We start from the raw sequence: 25,367 nt of genomic DNA on the forward strand, positions 1-25,367 counted from the left end.
GTATTCTCCATAATAGGTGGCGATATGAACGCCATGTTCATTATGAAGCACAAGCTGAGATTTATCCATGTGTGTGATAATACACAAAATCACTTTTGCACAAGGGATGGCTGAGAATCATCATGTGATCCTATGCATCCTGGACCTCTTAATATTGATGTATGATTGTTCCAAGTTCTCAAAAAAAAATTATGCATGAATGTGTCTTTTATACCGCCCCATGTGACCTATATAGACTTATCAATGAAGCATTATGTGTCTGCATATATGGGAATGGTTGGATTTGTTACTTCCACTGCTTCCTCTGTGCTTTCCTCTGAAGCTTCCTTGGAGGAAACTTTACGTGTAGTGGGAGGCATGGCTCCAATAGATGATGAAACGGTGAAAATACTTATAGCTCAAACACCTGTTTGTGGTAGCACAATCATTATGACTGCTAGCACCTAAATTTGCCCTAGGCTGAAAGAAGGAAAAATTCAGGGTAACCACAAACCACGCTCAGTCTGGTAGCTAGCCCTACCAGAACAGGAGAGGGCTCTCTCTGATTCACGCTCAGTGAATAGATAAGCAAAAACGGTCTGAGATGACTTACAGTGAAATATTGATCTTAGGCTAGTAAGTGAATATGGATACAAGAAACAATTTTTATGAATGACCGAGCTTCTGGGGTGGTATGGGACCAACGGTCAGCAAAGAATAGAGAATTTACTACAAAGGCACAGATTACTTCGTGAGGCAAGGCAGGCAGAAAGTGTAGCAATTTAGTTTGGAATAACACGGAACGGAGAGATTGCTGAGGAGTGTGAAAAGGGCATAGGAACATGAATCCTTTTCGACAGAAGAAGAACATTGAACATGAAATTTTCCCACAGGCAGAGCAATAAAATTGAATTCTACCTAATCTCACTCAGAAAATTTCACTGGAAATGAACATGAATTGAATTATGAAACATAATGAAATACATATGAAAACATAAGAGACACATTTGCTACACTAACAACCACAAGAATCTCATGAAATAGAGCCGCTGCCTTTCATTAATTTTTTGTCAAAAATACATAGTGAAGAAATAGATTTTCTTTCCCACAGTCTCCCAGAAGTTACAAGCCAACCAAACCTTTGAAAATAACTTACATACAATATATAGAATGTGCCATGAAGAGATAGAACACCCAAGGGTTGGGGAGTTACTCGAATCATTACAAAATGGAGATGAAGAGCCAACCATCAGCTACAGGTGTAGCGCTACAAACATGACAGTTGGCTTGGGTGACCGTTTGCCTTCCTTAGCCATTTGTATAGAAGTCCATCTGGAAAGAAAATGCTTTAAATGCCGCCATTGGTGCCAAAAAACTGAAGTGTAGATAAGCGGGTCCACTTGGAGAAGTCGCGAATCGAAAATTCGCGAAACGGAAGCAAATTTGGCAATTTTTCCTCTATGCGTAGCGCTACTTTGGGGCCTGTTTTGGAGCACTTTCAGGTGTCCAAAATGTTCCCAAGTGGGCTTGTTGGAAAGCCTGTCCTATCTACTTTCTAACCCAACTAGAATATCTAAATTTGGTGCTCATTTTTCCCTCCAAATCTTCATTCTCCCAAGACTGCTTCCTGTGTTTCAAAAAGGGGAAGAGAGGCCATTTTTTGGGTGTTTTTCACCTCCTGGAGACTCATATCTTGCCCAAATTTCTTTTCCGAGCACTAACAGTCGTGATTTTCCATGCTGAATCCAAAAATGCAAACCATTCCTCATTTGGAGCTCCTGATTTTTAGCGTCGCGCCAATGGCGCTATGCACATGGAGAAAAACCCTGTGTTTTGCCCAAAAATTTGTCATGTGACCAAAGATTCCCTAAATTTATTGAAATTTGGGTTGGAGGTTCTCTATGGGGTGTTATGATGGGCCAAGGAAGCTTCAGCCAAGATTCAAAGCTGTTCTTTCTCTTTTGCCTCTTTTGCCTTTCTTGTTGCTTTCCTCAATTTCGCCTTCAAGCTCCTTATCCAAGCCCTTGCACTCATATTCCATGTCCTGCAATGATAAGCCATGTGTCTCAGCAAGGCAAGGTCCTGATCGACCTTGTCTAGAAGCCTCTCCAAGTGCATGTTCACGCTCTCGAGATGGGCCTCCCAATCCTCATTGATCTCTTGCTCCACCGATGTGAGCTCAACTCTTCTCCTTTGAGCAGCTTGGCGATGCTCACAAATGTTTTGCAACTCCATAATCACCTGCCGATCCTCTAGCTATTTGTTTCTTTGCTCCAGGTACTTCATGTTCCACATGGCCCTTTCCAAGTCAAGGGATAAGGCCTCAATCACTGATTGCTGCTCCTTGATGATCTTTGTAAGCTCTGCATTTGTTGGTTCTGTATCTGTCTCATATCATGGAGGAGAACGAATTTGGTCTCTCGTTCACCTGATGGCCCTTCCTCCTGCACTGGCTCCTTACCTCTACCCTGCTCATGTGATGTTGATGTCGGAAGCAAGGCCCCTTCAACCCCGTGTGGACATAACACTCGCTTTTCCGCTGCAACCAAATGTCTACTGCCTCTCTGATAGGTGATGAATATTGGCATAGTAGCAGTCTCATGGTGCTCATACTGATGTGATGGACCACCTATCTCATGCTCTGCCTTTGATACTACCTGTGGAGTGCTGAAGAAGTCACGGGAGATGAAGTTCTCCCAAGCAATACCCTGCAATCCCAACTGATGATCCACCAAAATCTGGATAAGAGCAAAGTGATAAACATTGTTGAGCTGCTGCTGAGGGGTCTTATGCTGCATGAAATTTTTCATCCTCTCTATGTTCCCGCAAATGAAAAATGGGAGGTTCATCATCCGCACCCTGGTAAAGTGCATGAGAAACCTAATTTGATAGGCATAAAGGTGAGAAAACCTCCCCTCACAACGGAAGTACTTCATGATCAATTTCATGGGTGGAGCATACTCATCTCTCAAAAATCTGAATGGGAAAACTCTCGTGAGCTGACTCAAACAACTGGCCTTAATGTAAGGCTCATAATGATGCCTCTCCACCTTCTTCTTCTTATGCCACTGTTCTCCAACATTTGGTATGCATGTTGCCACTGATATGGCTTCGGGTGTCAATGTGAAAGTGACCCCAGCCAAGATAGACTGACCTCCATGTAGGTGAAGCGCAAAAATATGGGCCAACTCATGATGAACTCTGACATTTGCCACCCTTTGAAAAAATTCAAAACATGCTAGGTGCTGGAAACATGACATAGCAAGAGGGCATGCCTGCAACTCAGTGAGGGTGTTTGGCTCATCTCTAACATGTTTGCCACTCCGGTGATGTCTCCTGGGGGCCTGTTCTCCTGAAGTTGTATCACTGTGGGTCTCCACCTCATACTCTGATGAAACCTCGGATGCCATGACTGCTATTTATAAACTGTATTTAGGCTGCCCCTTTGATGATGGTGAATCTAGGTGTTGTTTTGATATCTGCCACCAAGGGGGACAATGAAACAAGGGAGTATTAGGAGGGGAGTAAAGAAATGGGAATAGGGGTTATAGGAGAATTTTGTTTGGGGATATGTAGGGGGTTTTGGGTATTTTAATAGGGTAGGGTTTGGGTTTTTTGGTAAGTTAGGTTTTTAGGGTTTGTATTGAGTAATAGGAGGAGGGGTAAGGGAATATGAGTTTGGTAGTGTTAGGGTAGTGATAGTAGGAAAAATGGCATAGGGGAATAAGGAACAGGGGTAGGGTAGGAAAAATAAGCCTTGGCAGCAATAACATTGTTACACAACCCTAGCAAGATGGTTTCTTGGTGTCTTTTTATGGTTGCTTTAAGAGTTTTGTTTCATGCCAATCATGGCATAAAAACCACCATATCTTTATCCAATTTGATGAACAAGTGAGTTAATAGAGCCTACCTTGCAAATTTATGTGCTTCACAAAAAAAATTTGAGTGAGTTTGGAAAATTCTGTGCGCTTTGTCTCTGTGTGCTGTGCGCAAAGCCCAGTGCGCCGCACTTCGGGTGTACACCGCGTTGGTTATAAGTTTGAACTGTGGGCGGGTTCTGTGTGTGCCGCGCCCCTGCTTGTGTGTGTCGTGCCCCTGTAATCACCTCCAAACTGCTCCAAACCACGCAATTGCTCGCTCCTCGACCTTGCAACGTTTTTTCCTATGCGTTGATTGCACAATGAGTTTGATTTGTGATGGAAACTTGTGTATAAGACTTGGAGGTCATGATTAAATTTACTTTCTCAAAAAACCCACCTTTCTAATGTCATGTTTGGCACTTTTTTCACTGACTTTAAAATAACCTTGATTTTCACTTTTCCTTTGAAATTTTGGCTCAAACGATGAAATTTTCGACACTTTTTTGCAGGGATTACATGACAGAGCATCTGGTCACGGAAACCATGATTGCACCTGAAGAAATCAACTGTCGACCCTTTTTGAAAATTTTGTCACAAATGACACAGTTTGACTTTTCTTCAAAACAGAGTTTTGAAGAACAGTCGAAGTCTATCAATATGATGATGAAACTTTGCGGATCATTACTTGCAAGAGCATCACTCTGGCCTGCATGGCTTTATTGGACATACTAAAGACCAAATTGTTTAATTCCTAGACCAAATGACCAAAAATGGCCTTTGTTCGTTGAAGGACCAGACCTTGACTATCATGGACTTTGGTGATTATTGACACAATACCTAAGCCAGAAGGAGCTAGACATGAGGGGAGATGACTAGCATGACCTTCTCCATCAGATCATGGCATGCCCCTAGTGGAATGAAACTGAGTGAATGGAGTGGGACACCTAAAAATGAAATGCATAAAGAGTTTTGATCTCTGACGGAGGACTGACCAGACCAACTCTAACATTGGCTCCAATGGGGGATGGTAGCTCCTTGGAGGTGCCAAGAACTGCAGATATTTGGGTGAGCATACAGTGCCTTTGTCCATTGGGCTATGGAGTCAAAACACGAAAAATAAAATTATGCAGACGAAATATGACTGAAGGCTCAAACTGAAAACCATAATAAAACCATACATGACTAAATCCTAACTAACAAACTGGAAAGATGCTCATATTTGAGCTCATTTAGCAAACCTACCCTAATTACTCTTTCCACCACTTGGTCAAGTGAGATGGAACAGCCAATGCAACCAGGTAAGCATTATGGCTGCTATTTGATTTCTTCCCAAATGCTTTCTGATGTACAGGAAAAGGGAAGAATCAAAAGGCAGCTCCCATGGAAACTTGGAATCAAGTTCACTACTGACAAACTTGCAAAGCATGAATTGGCTGGATGAGTTCACTACTGCAAAAGGATCTTCATAAGCATCGCCATTGATTTCCATTAACACATTACTGCTCTGGTCCAAGTAATCTTCATAGTTGGATATTAAACTTTTCCTCACATCCACACTATCTTTCTTTGAAGATTGCAGCAAGCAGCCAAAAGGATCCTGAATTTCGTGAAGAACCAAACTCTGTTGTTGATTCCAAACAGAACCAAAGCCTCCTTTACCAATCTCCTTATATGACTTCAAACTTTGGTATGGGCTATGAAATGAACAATCTGTTAAACAAGACAATTAAGGTGACCCTTGAAACAGATGATTATCAACATTCTCTTTTGTCTCCTGGTTGGCTGATGGAAAAGAAGTTTTACAGCAAACAAAATCTAACACATGAGCAAAAGGATCATCAAAAACTTGAGGATACTGCTGCGATGTATCTATTGAAACTATATGACATCCTATTGGTTGTTCATCCTTTTCTTTAGAGATATTACGAAGATTCAGCCTTATAAACTGAAATGCTTCGTAACACAAGGGTACAGAATCCTCTTGCAACATTAAATCATGTATTTCGGCTGCCTCACCTTCATCTGTAATCTAGCCTTGAATTGTGTTTGGTGGCTGCAAATCTGGTTCTGTATCCAAAATGATTTCATCAATCATTTCAGGGGAAGATTTCTTATTAACGACCTGCTCAAGAAATTTTCCATCTATCTCATCTTCAACATTAAAACTGAGAGATTGTTGATTTCCTACAAGCTTTTCATTTGAATATTTACTATGCAATTTACCCCGCAAAAACTGAAATGATTCAAAATAGAGAGGAAAGGAATCTTATTGTATCGTTTGATCATATAAGCCAGCTTCTATGTCTTCATGTGCAACCTGACTATTAATGGAATTTGGGGGCTGGAACTCTGAATATAAGAAGTCTGGAACAAAGTTTTCATCTCCCTCAAGAGGATCCAAATCAAGATTTGTCGATAGCTGATGTTTGATTGTATGGAAATTATCTCTGATGAACTGATATGAATCAAAGCACAAAGGCAAAGATCCTTCACTTCAAAATCTGCTGCACTTTCCTCATCATTTCCATAGCTGATATGCCTCGGTTGATCACTGTACTCGAGCTGCTGTAAGCGAACTTCCTCATCCCATAAACTAGCTGCTGATTTGTCTGCAAGATTAGCTTCTGTTTGGAGAGCATAATCATCATCATCATACTGATCAAACTGAGGCAAATCGTCAGTATAAAACACGTTATCAATCATACATGTCATATCGACAAGTCTTTCTTCTCCAATATGATCTACAAAACAATCCTTATGACTACTGAGATAAGAAACAAAATGTTTTGGATCAGCCACTTGTTCATGAACGCCATTTTCATCTTTTGCAGTCATTTTTCTCACCATCTCTTCTACTGCACTCACCAAAATGTCAAGCTTCTCCTCTGAAGGTGTAGTTTTCTCTAGATCCACGTTTTTCATCTCTTCTTCTTTCAACCTTGCCCTTCTGATCAGCAAATGAGCCTCTACATTTACTGCGTTGTTCTGCATCTCTTCAAGTGTTGCGACATTCTTTTCTCTCAGCTTAAACTCCATTTCCGGATCAAAGGCACCCGGGTAGTGCAAGAGAGCAGATCCAGGAGTGGGTCTTATATCAACTAGCATTGAATAATAAACTTGATTAAATCTGGCTGAAAACTGTTGTACCGTCTCCCCTGGCAGTGTTTTCAGCTGATTATACTCTTCTACGATAAGGAAAATGTTCTGTCCGATCCTCCATCTATCAAGAAAGTTTTTGATGAACTGCTGTAAATCTGTGACGCTCACATCCGACAGGGCTTTGAACCAACTCTTGACTTTGCCTTGCAAAGAAAGAGCAAAAAGCCTTATACTGACATCTTCTTCATCAATTTCGAAAGGGTCTAGAAAAGTCTCAACATTCTGCACATGTTGCTCATCATTGACATTCTTACATTCATCGTCAAATCTTGGCAAGTATAGATCATAATTTTTGGGGAAAGCATGAAGAACAGAAGGTAAAACAAGAGGTTTCCGCACAGGGAGGAAAACCCTGTGTTTTGCCCAAAAATTTGTCATGTGACCAAAAATTCCCCAAATTTCTTGAAATTTGGGCTGGAGGTTCTCTATGGGGTGTTATGATGGGCCAAGGAAGCCTCAGCCAAGATTCAAAGCCGATATTTCTCTTTTGCCTCTTTTGCCTTTCTTGTTGCTTTCCTCAATTTCGCCTTCAAGCTCCTTATGCGGGCCCCTGCACTCATATTTCGTGTCCTGTAATGATAAGCCATGTGTGTCAGCACGGAAAGGTACTAATCGGCCTTGTCCAGCAGCCTCTCCAAGTGCATGTTTACGCTCTCGAGATGGGCCTCCCGATCCTCATTGATCTCTTGCTCCACTGATGTGAGCTCAACTCTTCTCCTTTGAGCAGCTTGGCGATGCTCACGAATGTTTTACAGCTCCATAATCGCCTGCCGATCCTCTAGCTGTTTGTTTCTCTGCTCCAAGTACTTCATGTTCCACTTGGCCCTTTCCAAGTCAAGGTATAAGGCCTCAATCACTAATTGCTGCTCCTAGATGATCTCTGTAAGCTCTGCATTTGTTGGTTCTGTATTTGTCTCATCATCATGGAGGAGAACTAATTTGGTCTCTCGTTCACCTGATGGCCCTTCCTCCTGCACTAGCTCCTTACCTCTGCCCTGATCATGTGATGTTGATGTCAGAAGCGAGGCCCTTTCCACCCCGGGTGGAGATAACACTCGCTTTGCCGCTGCAAACAAATGTCTATTGCCTCTCTAATAGGTGATGAATATTGACATAGTAACAGTCTCATGGCACTCATACTAATGTGATGGACCACCTATCTCATCCTCTGCCTCTGATACTACCTGTGGAGCGCTGAAGAAGTCATGGGAGATGAAGTCCTCTGAAGCAATACCCTGTAATCGCAACTGATGATCCACCAAAATCCAGATAAGAGCAAAGTGATAAACACTGTTGAGCTGCTGCTGAGGGGTCTTATGCTGCATGAAATTTTTCATCCTCTCTATGTTCCCGCAAATGAAAAATGGGAGGTTCATCATCCGCACCCTGGTAAAGTGCATGAGCAACCTAATGTGATAGGCATAAAGGCGAGAAAACCTCCCCTCACAACTGAAGTACTTCATGATCAATTTCATGAGCGGAGCATACTCATCTCTCAAAAATCTGAATGGGAAAACTCTCGTGAGCTGACTCAAACAACTAGCCTTAATGTAAGGCTCATAATGATGCCTCTCCACCTTCTTCTTCTTATGCCACTGTTCTCCAACATTTGGTATGCCTGTTGCCACTGATATGGCTTCGGGTGTCAATGTGAAAGTGACCCTAGCCAAGATAGACTGACCTCCATGTAGGTGAAGTGCAAAAAGACGGGCCAACTCATGATGAACTCTGGCATTTGCCACCCTTTGACAAAATTCAAAACATGCTAGGTGTTGGAAACATGACATAGCAAGAGGGCATGCCTGCAACTCAGTGAGGGTGTTTGGCTCATCTCTAACATGTTTTCCACTCCGGTGATGTCTCCTGGGGGCTTGTTCTCCTGAAGCTGTATCACTGTGGGTCTCCACCTCATACTCTGATGAAACCTCAGATGCCATGACTGCTCTTTATAAATTGTATTTAGGCTGCCCCTTTGATGATGGTGAAGCTGGGTGTTGTTTTGATATCTGCCACCAAGGGGGACAATGAAATAAGGGAGTATTAGGAGGGGAATAATGAAACGGGAATAGGGGTTATAGGAGAATTTTGTTTGGGGATATGTAGGGGGTTTTGGGTATTTTGATAGGGTAGGGTTTGGGTTTTTTGGTAAGGTAGGGTTTAAGGGTTTGTATTGAGTAATAGGAGGAGGGGTAAGGGAATATGAGTTTGGTAGTGTTAGGGTAGTGATAGTAGGAAAAATGGCATAGGGGAATAAGGAACAGGGGTAGGGTAGGAAAAATAAGCCTTGGTAGCAATAACACTGTTACACAACCCTAGCAAGATGGTTTCTTGGTGTCTTTTTATGGTTTCTTTAAGAGTTTTGTTTCATGTCAATCATCGCATAAAAAACACCATGTCTTTATCCAATTTGATGAACAAGTGAGTTAATAGAGCCTACCTTGCAAATTTATGTGCTTCACAAAGAAAATTTGAGTGAGTTTGGCAAATTCTGGGTGCTTTTTCTTTGTGCACCACGCACAAAGCCTAGTGTGCCGCGCTCCGGGTGTGCGCTGCGTGATGAGCCCCAAAAATGGACAATTATTTGGGCTCATTCAACCTCCTAATTTGACTTAATCCACCATTCTCATTAGTTTATTGCATGTTTTTTATTATATTTATGTTAATAGAGTGAATTTGGTTAGTCATTATGCCAACAAGTCTAATGGGTGCTTTGTGTAGCCTTTTTGGTTAATTTGGAGACAAAATTGAAGGTCTTAATGAGCACTTGGCAGCCAAATTCGTGGGAAGAAAAGGGAGAGGATTTGTAGGAAGGTGCCCCCTTCATTTATGGGCCCTTACCTCGAATTCTCCACCATCAACTCGGAGTTCAAAGGCCACCAAATCAATCAACACAAGGGCAGCCAAGCAAGTCAAGTAGGACTGCTGTTAACTACAAGTCTTGGGCAGCCGAGTCCCTAAAGTTTAGGAGGACTGTTGGGTCCTCAATTTGTATAAATAAGAAGCCTTAGGGCCTCATTTTGGTTAGCCAGTGGATGTTAGCTACTTAGCCAGTAGATAGTAGCTAGTGGTTAGTCATTTTGTAGCCATTAGTTAGCTAGTTTGTAGTTCGATTTTTATGCAATAGGTTATCTTTTCTTTCAGCTCATTTTCAAGTCCTTCTTGTGGACAGTTTTGATGTAACTCTTCATTTCTTGATCAATAAAGATGAATCCAGCTTTGCACCAGCTCTAAATCTCTCTTGGGAGGCTGTAGCTCTTGGGGTTGGGCCCATCTCAAGCGCCCAGTACCTCCTTTGTTTATCTTTATGTGTTTGCTGCGTTCTTACAATAAAATCTGCTATTTAGATTTAGATCTTGCTTCGTTATTTAGATTTATTTTGATGGTTAAAGTAGCTGTTTATGTTTAGAATATATTGGTAGGATAATAATAGGAAAAAACTCCAAAAAAGGGTCAGCAAACGCTTTTGGTTTCACCTCTTCCTTATTGGATCAGGGGCTGGAGTTGAAGTAACCATGTTGTCCCAAACAAAAACACTTTCTTTGCTTCACCATGCAATCATTAGTGTTTGAATCTCGTTCGTAGAACTTGATATCAGTTTGGATGCATGCTTAGGTTTATGATCACTTAGTTTCATAGTTGTTTCACATGGTTTCACTGCAAATAAACTTATGTTCATTTCCCTTTGCTGTTAGGTCAGATTAGAGTGAAGTAACTAGGTCATAGGTTTTATAACTAGATCTTTGTTTTCTTGCATGTCTTTGTTTGTTCAGTTTGAAAAACCACTTGCAGAGTACCTGTTATCCTTCCTTACCTACCCATACTCCATCCAACCTACCTGCTTCGCCCTTCACTTATAACCCTTACCTTACATTTGCCTCATCCGCTTACTTTGCCATGATTCTCATCTTCTTGTGCAACATCGCTTCATCCATTCTTGAACAAATCTAATTGCTCCTTAGCCTCATCCACCAAGCCCTAGACCTCTTCACACCCCTATTTCACCTCCATACTCATTTCTCCATCTTTTTCCCTCCATCCATTATCCAAAATCCTCTTTTCAGAACATCCTGTAGAAATCTCAGAACATCCTGTAGAAACCCCTGCAGACTTCCTGTAGAAGTTCATAAACACGGTTGCATGGCATCCAGACTTTGTGAAACTCTCGGAAAGAATGTTAGGGATCCCTTAGACCCTCTCTGTACCCTCCTGACCTCTTCCATGCATTTCTCCTCCTTGATCCACTTCTGCACAGTGAAAAGCCAGTTAAAAGCACATGCATGATAATTCCAATAACTTAATCAAAAATACGAAAAGATGTTTTCTTCAGATAGTGATAACTTAGACACATGCATTTTACCTTCATATAAGTAATGGCATCTCTTTCAGTAGTTTGCATGCTCTCCTTTGCGTCAGTAGGACTAGCTGGTAGAATTAGGGTTTGCTAGGGTTTGCGTTCCTTTGTGGCTTTCATTTTCTTTTCGCAATTAGATTAGCTTCCTTCGAGGTAGCTTTCATCCATCAATTAAAAAGCTTCTTCTAAGAGCTCATAGAAGTTGGCTTAAGCTCCTAGCGGACTTGTGCCAGCTGACCAAGTGACAGCTACGGCAAGAGCTAGTACTTGTGCATACAGCACTGTCGCTTCCAAGTTTGTTACGAACTACCGGGTTGATAAAATTAAAGAAGGGAGTTCCAGGAGTTGTAGCATTATTGCTACAATACTGGAGCTCACCATCTTTTTGGCGCCGTTGCCGGGGAAGCGTCAGAGTATTAGTAATTGTTGCTTTTCTTCTATTTTCCTACTCTTGCCTTCTGCCAAGTAGTTTATTTCATTTCCATTCTGGAAAAGTAGGATAGACATTTCCTGCTTTCATAGATTAGCCTTTCAATTCCGCAATTTCAATTTTGCAAGCATAGATTAGCTTTTCAATTCTGCAAGCGTAGACTAGCATTTCCATTCCTGCAATTCCATTTGAGCAAAGTAGATTAGTCCTTTCCTGCTTTCATTTCAATTCTGCATTTTTATTTCAGCAAGATAGTTAGTTGTAGTTCAATCTATTTTAGTTTTGCAGGTACAAGAAGAAAAATACAAAAATCAATCAAAAAGATTTCTTTTCATGCCTTGTAGGAGTAGAGATAAGTTAGAAAAATGATTGCACAACACCCCCACTGCTTCACACAGCCAACCTTCTCTCTTCTTCGATGGCTGTGAGAGAAGAACCCCTAAGTGGCCAAAAAGACATATTTAAAGAACCTCTAGGGGAGAAGAAGAAGAAACCATTCCTTTGGAGCAAATGGCTACAAGCAGAAATGTTGGGAGCAGTCCCTTGTCCAAAGACGAATTTGAAGATCAGATAGAAGATTTCAAGAGTGATATGAGGCAGTTTCTTGCCATGCAATTGGATACCCTGTGGATCCAAAAGAAGCAAGAGGAAGCCAAGAGGGCTTTGGTCATCTTTTGTCCTAGGTGCACTAGAAAGCATCCTAGGAACGAATGTCCAATGCACTCCCTAGAAGTGTGTTTTGTCTGTGAAGAATACCATCCTACGAATCAGTGCCCTTCCTTGCCTGGACTTAAAGTTGCATATCAAAGAGAAAAAGGAGCCACTGAATCACTCTATTATATGAACCAAAAGAGGCCACATAGACCTAGATCTTATCAGTGGGAACTGCAAGGGACATCCGAGACCTATTATGACCCCTATCAAGCCACTTTCATGCCTTCTTGGGGTCCCCCTGCTCATCCTTCCTGGTTCACACCTCCTCCTTGTTCCTTCACAGATCCATATCACGCCCAACCAGCTGCTCATTCATTTCACTCTTATGCTCAGCCACAGCCTCAGTGGAATGCACCTTATCAGGAGTGGAGGCCCCAGTACAACTCTCATCCCGCTCATTTTCCTCCACCACCTGCTCATCCACAACCATCGCCTCCTCCTCCACCAATGCAACCCCAAATGCCTACCCAACCACACTGCCATCCATCTCCATCTCAATTTCACACCTCCACTCAACTACCCGTACCATTTCCAAAGCCATACAATGGAGCAGCTCAACCCCATTGCAAATCGGAGGCACAACATGTGCAAATGACTCCTTTTGAGATCAATGATGTTCACCAAAGCTTAGGAAGAGTGTTGCAAAACAGAGATTATATTGACAACATTGAAGGACCAAAGGAAAAAGAAGATTCCAAAGAGGAGATCAAAGAACCATGGGCTGCACTTGATGAAGAGAAGAGATCATAATCAGAGATCGAGAGAGTTCCTTCATGGTTACCATCAAATCTTCCATGTATTCAAGAGAAAGATCAGCAAAAGGAGGAAGATGAGAAAGTCATGATAGAAGGTGACATGAAGAATGATCCAGATCAGCAAAAGGACCAAGGATATCAGAGCTATATAGAGATATGGTTTCAGAAGGTCACTAAGTTGCAGCAGTACTCTCTTCTTCAGCTATGTTTGATCCCTTCAAGGTCAGATCATTTGGTCCCTGAGATCTGGATACCTATCCAAGCATGCATTTCGAGCCTCCACATCATTTTGTCTCTAATATCGATGTGCACATGGCTCCATTGGAAGTATTCTTATACTTGAGAACGATTTTGTTTTTCAAGTAGGGTAGGGAAGAAAAAAAAAAAAAAAAAAATGAAAAAAGAGGAAAATAGAAATCTAAGGTGAAAACCTCCTCGGAGGCGCCTTAGATTGGCTCATTGATTGAAAACCTCCATGAGGCGGTCAATGGGTTGGAAAAAAAGGAGAAAAGAGAATAAGATCTTTGGGTGAAAACCTCCCTTGGAGGCGCCCAAGGTAGGTAATTAGGGTGAAAACCTCCATGAGGCGCCCTAGTTGTTTTTCAAAAAAAAACAAAAGAGAAAAAGAAAAAGAAAAATAAAACTAATTCCATTGGCTAATTGCAGGTTGCAAGAAGGACGTTTCATGACAGGAGGAGCACTCAAATCAAGGTTAAAGGAATTTTCTTCTGCCTTCTACAGGAAGCTCTGTATTTCTACAGGAAACATCCTGTAGAACCTTTGGACGAACCAAATTCAAGTCTAAAATGGAATCTGATGGTGGGAATCTGTTGATTAGGCCTACAAGCACTTGTGTGTCCATCCCTTGCCTTTCTCCATCATTTTTTCCACCTCATTGTGCTTCTCATTGTGCTTCTACAGGGACTTCCTGTAGAAATTATGGGAAACTAGACATGGATTTCAAAAAGTGGTTTGCCGAACATGGTAGCTTCCTCAAGGGTTCAGAAGTCCTCATGCAATCTTCCAACTCCTCCTTCATCATCTCCATACCTGCATCACAGCCCAAGCTCAGTTTTTCCTTCCATGCAAACATTTGCAAAAAGCCTTGAGGCAAAAATCCATAGAACAAAATTTGTTTTTGCCATAACTTGAAAACCATGCATCCATTTGACAAACCGTTTTATGGGGAATTGTACAAGGGTGATGACAACATGCCTGAGCAGTTTCATGTCGTTCCGGTGCACGGTTTCCAAGAAATCAGCCTCCATGACCATCAGCCATTTTTGTATTTTCTCCATAACCGTGCATCTGTTTCAAAACCTGTTTCATGGGGATATGCATATGAGTGATGGTAACCTACCCAAGCAGTTTTAGCCGATTCCGATGCACGGTTTCCGAGAAATCGATCTCTAAAATCTTCAGCCATTTTCCATTTTTCTCGAAATCCGTACATCCATTGATCACGATTTTGTTATGGGAGATGCATCATGATGATAGAAACATGCTCAGCAAGTTTCAGATCAATCCGGTTTACCGTTTGGGAGCAATGGCGAAAACAAGTTCTGGTTCTGTGACATTGCAGCAGCAGCAGCTTGAACATGCAGATCTGAACGTGGAAACAAATGCATGCAGCTTAGATCTGGTCAGAGGACACTTGCACAAGGAAAAGAAATCAAAAATCATCAGCCAAGCCCTCATGCAACCAAAGGATCCAAGCATGCAGCAGCAGAACATGAGCATGCAGCAGCAAAAAGCTTCACAAGCAGCCGTTTGACTTCAGGTACGTGACTAAACCTTGTGCATCTATTGCATGAATCTAGTCTAAGCATTTCATGAACGAATGGAATGGTGAAATTAAGCCATGAATGTAGCAAGACACCCAGTTCTCTAGCACTCACGAAAAAATCACGCAGCATGCGTGGATAGTCATTCACGTGGAAGTTGAGAAACACAGGCAATGGAAGATTTGTTGAACTTCAGTGCACAGGGCATCAATTGATTAACAAATAGAAGAAGACATGCAGTTCATGATAGCACAGCAGTTCATATGGGCCAGCACACATTTTTTCCACCTCACTCCACCAAAAATCACGCAGAATTAATGAGTGCTCAGCCGAAACTCATAGACTGATGTTAACTTGCACTTGCATCATGTTCAACTGAAGTATACATCCTCTGCTTCCTCAAAATGATTAACCTATCATCCTTCGCTAATTGTTTTGGCCTGTTCAAAATTCTCCAGCATACCAAGCTTGTGCAGAGGCACAGAGACATCCTATGGAATCCGGCTAGCGTTCTACAGGAAGACATTTTACAGGAAAATACAGCAGAGTCTTCCAGGGCAGAGTAAGCTGCTTGGTTTTCAAGCGGAACTGGGGTGGAGCTCTCTGATGAGATTTGTGTTTGCACTCGCTTCTCATACACCTTAATCTCAATCTGAAGCTGTTCCCAATAGGAACTGATCTCTCTTTCATCTCTCAGCTCGAGGAGGCTAAAAAGATCACCATGTTGCAGAGTTGGGGGAGGCTTATAATAACGAGACATCCTCATCTGTTTTGGGTCCATCTGAGTCCTACACAGTATAGACAAGTACCCAGACGATGCTCAGGTCTGGAAACCAATTGGGTCTTCCGAATATTAATCAGATCTGATTTTTCAAGCCCTCTTCAGCTATGGCCGAAACACAAACATGGACGAGGCGGGGCAGTAATCCAAAGCTTGAACAAGAAGTTATTGACATACCTCCAACTCCAACAGGAGAAGGAAAATGTTGAGTCTTGAAAATGTCATTCATTTCCATTACACTTTCACTATTATGTCCATTATATCACCTCCATTTCACCTCCATTTTACTACTATGTCACCACATTCATCCCACTTTCATTATCATTGGGCCACCTTTATGTTTTTCCAATCTTTATTATTTTTAAGCCTTTTAAGTGAATTTGTGGTTAAACATTAGAAAATAATGTGCATATGCTTATACCTAACAAATGGGTTGAGATTGTTGACATGTGTAGGTTGAAAGGAGGCTTCTAGAAGACCCTTATGTGGCACCCCAAGGCCAAATTTGAATTTGGTTGGAAAGAATCATGGGATCATGAGGATATGTGTCACATCTCCTAATTGTATTGTAACTCTAAAAAGACATGTGTCTTATCAGTTCCTATTTTGATTAGGACTCTAGAGGTAGAGGGAGAGATTCATGGACTCTCATTAATGAGATGGCTCTCATCTTTTTGTATAAATAGGAGATCTCTCTCCTTCATTTGTTAGTCTTTAGTCTTTTCCTTTAGTCTTTTCTTAGTCCTTTTAGCTTGTTAGTCCCATGGCTTTTGAAAGCTTTTGTACTTTGTACTTTTGAAGAAATTGAATAAAGCTTTGATGTTCTCAACATGGAAGGAGATGTGAAGTAGATGTCATGGAGCATATTAGGATGTAAGTAGAGTAGATTTCATTTTGTAAATATTGCTTTGTAGAATGTAAGGTAGATTAGATTTTTCATTCATGCAATTTTAATTCATGCAAGTGTGTTTAATTTTGCTTTGATTTCATGACTAATGGCATATGTGATCATCTTGTCTATGTTGCTGACCTTTATTTTTCTAGTTTGATTTTTCATTTCTTTAACTTACACTTCACTTTTTGCTCTTAGATATCAAGTTGTTCATCTATTGATGGTTCTTTTTCCATAATCAAATAACTTTATTGGAGCCAAAATATCACTTAGTACAGCTTGGTTTAGTTTGCTTTAAGACTCACATTGCTGACTTGTTCATAACTAGCTGAAAGGAAAAAAGGTTAAGAAAAGGTTAAAGTAGTGTGATTTGTCTCCTTTATGTAGTGTCACTTAGATTTCACATTTCATTTTCATTTTAAATCAGCAACAGAGATACTGGGCCGATGTCATTAGTCCTTTATTTGATGTCTTTATTTTCCTTTAAGCATTTGATTTCATAGGTGGTAGGGGGCCCCTGCCTTGTATAGTTGTCACTTTAATTTCTTGCATTTCTTTTTTCTGATTTTCATGTATATTAATGTACAGTTTGAATTACTGCATTTTATTTTCTTTTTAACATGTATATTATTGTACATAAATTGCTTTCAAGTTGATTGTAGATTAGTGATGCACATAGCCTTTTAATGAACTAATGACGTGATAGAATCATCTTGTCCTTTTGCTGAAGTAGCAAGGATACTGGGTCTCATAGTCATTCTCTCATTATTTGATTATTGCATTTTAGAACAAAACCCCAAAAACAACATAAACTATAAAACAACGAAGTAAGAGAAATGTTAACTAAGCACATATAGTGCACCACACTTCATCAGTTTATGATACCCGGATTGATAATTTATGTAGAGAAATTTAAGACGTTAAATTGACTAGACATTTTGGCGCCGTTGCCGGGGAAGTGTAATTAGGAGACCTTATTTCTTACATCTAAAAAAAAAAAAATTAACAATTATTGAGTATGCTCTCCTCCTGCACTTTGTGTGATCTGGAGGATCAGAAAAATGATTGTTATGTAAAAAAAAAAAAAGGGTTAATAATTCTTGAGTATGCTCTCCTCCTACACCTTGTGTGATCTAGAGGATCAGAAAAATGATTGTTAAAAGAAAAAAAATAGGAGACAAAATAACTTCAACATTTCAATTGATTCAATAAAAAAAAAAAAATTAAAACTCAACTGCTTTGATAGGTTCAAATTGTCCAAAATTGTCTGGTTTTGCTTTGTAGTGGTCTTTAAAACACTGTATCCTGTTCAAATAAGGTTTTGCAACTTAGCTGCGGAAACTGCCTGATTCCGCAGCTAGATGACAATTCCGCAACTGTTTCAAGGTTTAGCAGGTTACAGGCATCTAATGAAAAAACCGACCACATGGGCATCTCCAGAATTGTCCCGACATGGATCTTATCCTAGTCACCCAGCTCAGATCGATGAAAAACCAGCCTAGGACCTCAGTCAAAGTCTTGTTTTTAGCATGTTTTTCTTGAAGTATTTGCTGCCTGAAATTGAAAATCATTAATCCTTTTTATAAAATTTTACAATTTCAGAGAAAAAAAAAGAAGAGAAAAGCAATCTATGGCTATCTCCATTCCTAGTTTTCGCTGTGGCTTCAATAGAAAATCTGCCTCCTTGATCAAGCTTTGGCCTGAAATAAACATGCAACATAAAAAAAATAAAAAAATTCACTGTATATATGAGAAAAAAAGAGGACCGAATTGTGCATTTTTGTAGGTTGGTTCCTGTAGGAGGCATTCATCATTTAGTGGCATATTTTTGAGTTGATTTCACCCTTGGATAGCTACATTATCAGTCAGAAATAGATAATTTCTTACATCCCTGCGCTTGTCCTTCAGTCATGACCAGTTTTCTAGCTCGGAGTAGCTTTTCCTGAAACCACAACCATCTGAACCTCTCCATTGACATTGTGTCTCCGCTTCCTTCAATTATTGGTTGCAGTTGTGTTGGCTGCAGAGCAGATTTACGTGAAATCCACCTAGCCACCCAATTCAAATGATTTTTAATCTTCTGAGTGTTTTCTGTTGCCCCAATTCAAATGATTTTTAATCTTCTGAGTGTTTTCTGTTGCGAGCAATTCAATTTGATATACCCGATCACTATGTTGAATACTGCAACCAATTTGGTGGAGTCAGAGGCTTATGAAGACCAATCAGATTAACTTTTAAGAAAATATGCAATGGAACAGTCAATTTTGTGGTTCACACCTGTGATTGCTGGCATCGCTTTGTGTAAGATTCTTTACGATATACTTCAAAGGCTACTGCTGCTAATCAGGATCCTAGCCTTCCTTCTGTGACTCCATACAGGCCGAATGCAAATTCATAAAAGGCGGAACAGAGAATGTTAACTCAGGAAAAACGTAAACAGCCAGAAAAAATGTCAAAATTCACACCTTCGATTCTCCCAAACAGAGACGAATTTAGAAAAAATAAAACATGGGTTTTTTTTCCAGGTGGGTTAATTAGATAACCCAGAAACCGTTTGAGAAAATTCGTGGCGGTCTGGGAGAAATTCTCAGTTCTTTGGAGCCTCTTTTCTGCCGCCGCGTGAAAAGATTGAGTTATTAACTGACAGTTTGATTAACTTCGCGTGCCTGAGGAGGAGAAATCCAAATAGGAATCGATGAGCTGTTATTCAAGCTTGATTGTGTTTTAGTTTCAGCCATCAATAAAGATGTGACGTGTCTTAAACTCATACGGCTCTGTTTGATTTGGTTGGAAACCGCTCTTCACTCCATAAAACTCTGCCAAGCAAGAGGTGTTTAAAACCTATACGGCTCTTCTCCACCACGATCTCCGCAGCCAAAAACTGAAACATGTATTTCATTCCCTTATCACTCCATTTTCGCACGCATTCGAACTCACTCCCGTGCTTGTCTTCCACTCTTTCACCTTCACACCATTTCAGCTCTCGTTCTTGCTTTAAACCCCGCAGCTCTGTTTTAAACTCCACGGTTCCATTTTCTACCTGTAATGCCATTTCCTCACAGATTGGATATGGAGGAAAAGAAACTGTAGGGGATCATGAGCAGCAAATTGATGAGCTTAACAAGGGTGAATCTGACGCTTATCCAGTGAGTTAACTTGATGTACTGAAATTTTTATGTTTTCGGTTCTGTTGATGTGTTTATTTACATTTCAAAAAAAAAAAAAAAAACGAGTCCAGATCTGGCCGAAATGAACAAATAATCCTGCTACTAATAATGTCAGAACCATAGAAAAAATGGCAGATTTATGACAGTTCTTTTCTATGCCAGATTTATGACAGTCATAGATGTAAGCAGTGTTGTTATTACCTCGCATAACACTGTGGCTATTCCACTGACAGCCGTAGTCTATCCATCTTTCCTGTGAGCATCCTCCTTGAGCATCCATACACAGTCAAAGATTCAGCCGAAGTTGAGATGGGGAAACTGCTTAGTTTGTTCTTCCCTTGAACGTCCACACAGCCACTCCATTTCACAGCACTTTCTACACTCTGCACTTTCCGCAGCCAATACAGCGTTTCCGCAGCCAATCCCAGATTCCGCAGCTGTTTTGTTAAACTCTAGGTTGCAGGTGTCATCAGGCAAAACAAGTCACATGGGTAGCTAGGGAAATGTCAGTACATGGATGGTGTCCTATTCATTCGATCAAATTTGATGAAAAAGACCCCGGTCAAAGGGAAGTCAAATTGTGTGTTATCACAAAGTCGCCACACTGAGTCGCCACACTAAGTCGCTGCATGTCAAGAAAAAATAATAATTTTGAATCAATGAAATGAACAAGTTATTTTATCACTTTTCTGAAGGTATTGATTAATTTTGGACTGATAATGGAAGATGAATGGCTAACTTTTTATTCAAGATTTTTAGCTACAGAGATGTTCCTCAATTCCGCAGCCAGAAAAACCTCATTGTTCAAATCAGCCTATCTTTCTCATACAAAATCAGATTTTGATGATTTAAGTACCATTGGAAAGATTTCAACAAGATCTATACAATGAGAAATATATCATTAGAGTTTGAAATGGCAAATAATGAAATAAATTGCTGAAAAGAAGCAACATCAACTTGAGGCACTAATTCCAAGCATGTATAAATTCTTTTGATTTTTCCTTTGAGAACTTGTTTCATTAATACAAATTCTTTGTTTTGTGTGTAAATATCATAACTAGAGAGATTGATCATCTCTCTCCTATTGATAATCTTACATTCCATAGCATAAGAAGTATTAGTTTTTTTTGCAGGTTCCAGGAGGAAGGACAAATGACTACAAGAGAATGGTGTCTCTCTAAGAGACCAATTTGTTTCATAAGAGGATGATCAACAACAAAGAGGAAATATGCTGATGCAAAATCAGATCCAAACACTTGAAAAACTTTCAGATACTATTGTCTCCATCACATCCATCCATCACATCCATACTTCATAATAAACCATTCACCTCATTCCACTCCATACTTTTCATTTACATTCACATACACTTTCCATCTCCTTTTGTCCATTCATAACCCACAAATAAAAGCAAGAGGCTCATTCACATGCTTATTGCCATTGCCATTTCTGTTCTTCATTGCCATCTTCTATTTTCATTTTCCATTCCTTGTCATTTTCATTCCGCAAATAAGCCCTGCTTCAATGCAAATTATTGAGTCCATAGTCCTTTGAGTCTAATTTATTTGTAAAAAAAAAAAAACACCTTGAGGCTTGCATGCCTTAATGGTAAGTCCTCATGCTAACAAACAATGGGAATACATTAATGTCCCTCGTTCGTTAGATCTTCTAGGTGACTCGACATCAGCAAATTCATTCGTACCTAGCAAGATGTGTTTGGGCATCTTGACTCTCATTGTCATCAATGGTGAGAGTTCTCGTGTTGACAAGTGGCATCCATTAATGGCCACTAAGCCAACAATTTCCTACTATGTGCGACATCAGAACATCCTTTCACATAGTAGGAATTGTGCCAATGAGTTTTGAAGACATGAAGACTATTATTTTCAGCATTTTGGAGCAGATTCAGCAAGTTTTGGTAGAAGCAATAAAAAGTCATCTTATCTCTCTATCCATGACTCCTCTTGTTCAACCACTTGAAGAAGAATATGATCAGAAGTTTTCAACCACCACACATACAACTCATCCATTCCAAAGGGTAAGTGAAGGTACATCATTTTCTAACTTTTGACCATAGAATTCCATAAAAAGCTAGAATGATAATTGTTGGAAAAACATTTCTCTTCCTCATTTCATAAAATTGCCAATACCATCAGTTGGGGGGGGAATACATTCATATTCATATCTTGCCATGTCCATATCATATTCAAGAGCTCACATACTTCCAACATATATTAATTATTACATTGCTATTATGAGCATACAATGGCTTTTGAAAAAGTGCTTAAAGGATAAATTGGATACAAACAAAATCATGGTTGTCACACAAGAACCAACCATCATGCAATCCAATAAAGATATACTTTGCAACAATAATCAAAATATCATTATGCAAAGTTCAAAGATCAAAATAGAAGGCAACAAAAAAATGGTTGTAACACAAGAACCAACCATGTTGCAATTCAAGTGAAACACTTTGCAGAAATATGAAGTTATCAAATGATATCATGCAAAGTTAAGCCAAAGCTCAAGGATCAAAAGAGTCAATGTAATATATGTTGCATGAGGACATGCAATAGCTTCAGTTGGGGGGTATGTTGAGTCTTGAAAATGTCATTCATTTCCATTACACTTTCACTATTATGTCCATTATATCACCTCCATTTCACCTCCATTTTACTACTATGTCACCACATTCATCCCACTTTCATTATCATTGGGCCACCTTTATGTTTTTCCAATCTTTATTATTTCTAAGCCTTTTAAGTGAATTTGTGGTTAAACATTAGAAAATAATGTGCATATGCTTATACCTAACAAATGGGTTGAGATTGTTGACATGTGTAGGTTGAAAGGAGGCTTCTAGAAGACCCTTATGTGGCACCCCAAGGCCAAATTCGAATTTGGTTGGAAAGAATCATGGGATCATGAGGATATGTGTCACATCTCCTAATTGTATTGTAACTCTAAAAAGACATGTGTCTTATCAGTTCCTATTTTGATTAGGACTCTAGAGGTAGAGGGAGAAATTCATGGACTCTCATTAATGAGATGGCTCTCATCTTTTTGTATAAATAGGAGATCTCTCTCCTTCATTTGTTAGTCTTTAGTCTTTTCCTTTAGTCTTTTCTTAGTCCTTTTAGCTTGTTAGTCCCATGGCTTTTGAAAGCTTTTGTACTTTGTACTTTTGAAGAAATTGAATAAAGCTTTGATGTTCTCAACATGGAAGGAGATGTGAAGTAGATGTCATGGAGCATATTAGGATGTAAGTAGAGTAGATTTCATTTTGTAAATATTGCTTTGTAGAATGTAAGGTAGATTAGATTTTTCATTCATGCAATTTTAATTCATGCAAGTGTGTTTAATTTTGCTTTGATTTCATGACTAATGTCATATGTGATCATCTTGTCTATGTTGCTCACCTTTATTTTTTTAGTTTGATTTTTCATTTCTTTAACTTGCACTTCACTTTTTGCTCTTAGATATCAAGTTGTTCATCTATTGATGGTTCTTTTTCCATAATCAAATAACTTTATTGGAGCCAAAATATCACTTAGTACAGCTTGGTTTAGTTTGCTTTAAGACTCACATTGCTGACTTGTTCATAACTAGCTGAAAGGAAAAAAGGTTAAGAAAAGGTTAAAGTAGTGTGATTTGTCTCCTTTATGTAGTGTCACTTAGATTTCACATTTCATTTTCATTTTAAATCAGCAACAGAGATACTGGGCCGATGTCATTAGTCCTTTATTTGATGTCTTTATTTTCCTTTAAGCATTTGATTTCATAGGTGGTAGGGGGCCCCTGCCTTGTATAGTTGTCACTTTAATTTCTTGCATTTCTTTTTTCTGATTTTCATGTATATTAATGTACAGTTTGAATTACTGCATTTTATTTTCTTTTTAACATGTATATTATTGTACATAAATTGCTTTCAAGTTGATTGTAGATTAGTGATGCACATAGCCTTTTAATGAACTAATGACGTGATAGAATCATCTTGTCCTTTTGCTGAAGTAGCAAGGATACTGGGTCTCATAGTCATTCTCTCATTATTTGATTATTGCATCTTAGAACAAAACCCCCAAAACAACATAAACTATAAAACAACGAAGTAAGAGAAAGGTTAACTAAGCACATATAGTGCACCACACTTCATCAGTTTACGATACCCGGATTGATAATTTATGTAGAGCAATTTAAGACGTTAAATTGACTAGACAGAAAATATGGTGCATTTCCTGTGTCCCAAACTATTACAACAGCTCTCATTATTGCAGCTTGGTACTCTTCCAATATTGGTGTGCTATTGCTTAACAAATGCCTACTTAGTTTTTTGGATGCAGATACCCAATATTCCTCACAATGTTGCACATGTGTGCCTATTCATTTTATGGTTTTCTGGCAATTTCATGGTTAGAGATTGTACCAATGCAGTTCATCATCTCTAGGAGACAGTTTCTTGAGATATTGGCACTGAGCTTCATTTTCTCCTTCTCGGTTGTTTGTGGCAATATTTCTCTGCGCTATTTGCCAGTCTCCTTCAATCAAGCTATTGGGGCAACAACTCCCTTCTTCACAGCAATATTTTGCATTTATAATAACATGTAAGAGGGAGTCTTCTGTGGTTTATATGGCCTTGGTGCCTGTGGTATTTGGCATTGTTATTGCAAGCAACAGTGAGCCATTATTCCACCTTTTTGGCTTTTTGGTTTGCCTAGGATCAACTGCTGCCAGAGCATTGAAATCAGTTGTTCAGGGGCTCCTGCTTACCTCTGAGGCAGAGAAGCTTCACTCTATGAATTTGCTCATGTACATGGCACCAATTGCTGCGCTGTTATTGCTTCCTGTTACTCTTTTTGTGGAGGGTAATGTATTAGCTATTGCTATTGAAAAAGCCAGAGAAAACACCTTTATCATATTCCTGTTGCTTGGAAACATGACCATGGCTTATCTTGTGAATTTAACCAACTTCCTTGTTACAAAACATACGAGTGCCCTCACGTTGCAGGTTTTAGGAAATGCCAAGGCCACCATTTCTTCCATATGATTGTATATACTTGCACACTCATAACAAGGCTGAGAATTCACTAGGAAAAGCAGCAGGCAAAATCAGAGAAAATTGGTTCAGCAGGAAGTTAGCAGACTGTTTCTACAGGAAGACAGAGAACTGTTTCTACAGGAAGTTTGGAGAAAGGGCAGTAGAAGGAGAAATTGGCCGAGATTTTAGCCAAGGAGGCCACCAGGGCCATCAAAGATGAGGAGAGAGATTGGTTGCTCAGAGGATGAGCAACACTTTCAGTAGGGGGGTGATGATGAGCCCCAAAAATGGACAATTATTTGGGCTCATTCAACCTCCTAATTTGACTTAATCCACCATTCTCATTAGTTTATTGCATGTTTTTTATTATATTTATGTTAATAGAGTGAATTTGGTTAGTCATTATGCCAACAAGTCTAATGGGTGCTTTGTGTAGCCTTTTTGGTTAATTTGGAGA

The 25,367-nt window shown here is 39.8% G+C and overlaps 1 pseudogene; it reads left to right on the plus strand.

Moving 5' to 3' along the window:
* The first annotated feature begins 267 nt into the window (after positions 1 to 267).
* Positions 268 to 24,919, plus strand: LOC149252028 (putative sugar phosphate/phosphate translocator At1g12500 pseudogene; annotated as a pseudogene).
* The last annotated feature ends 448 nt before the right edge of the window (positions 24,920 to 25,367 follow it).

Source organism: Pinus tabuliformis, chromosome 7 (genome assembly GCF_031772625.1).
Source record: "Pinus tabuliformis cultivar Carrire ecotype Pingquan chromosome 7, CPIR1, whole genome shotgun sequence".
Classification (NCBI taxonomy): domain Eukaryota; kingdom Viridiplantae; phylum Streptophyta; class Pinopsida; order Pinales; family Pinaceae; genus Pinus; species Pinus tabuliformis.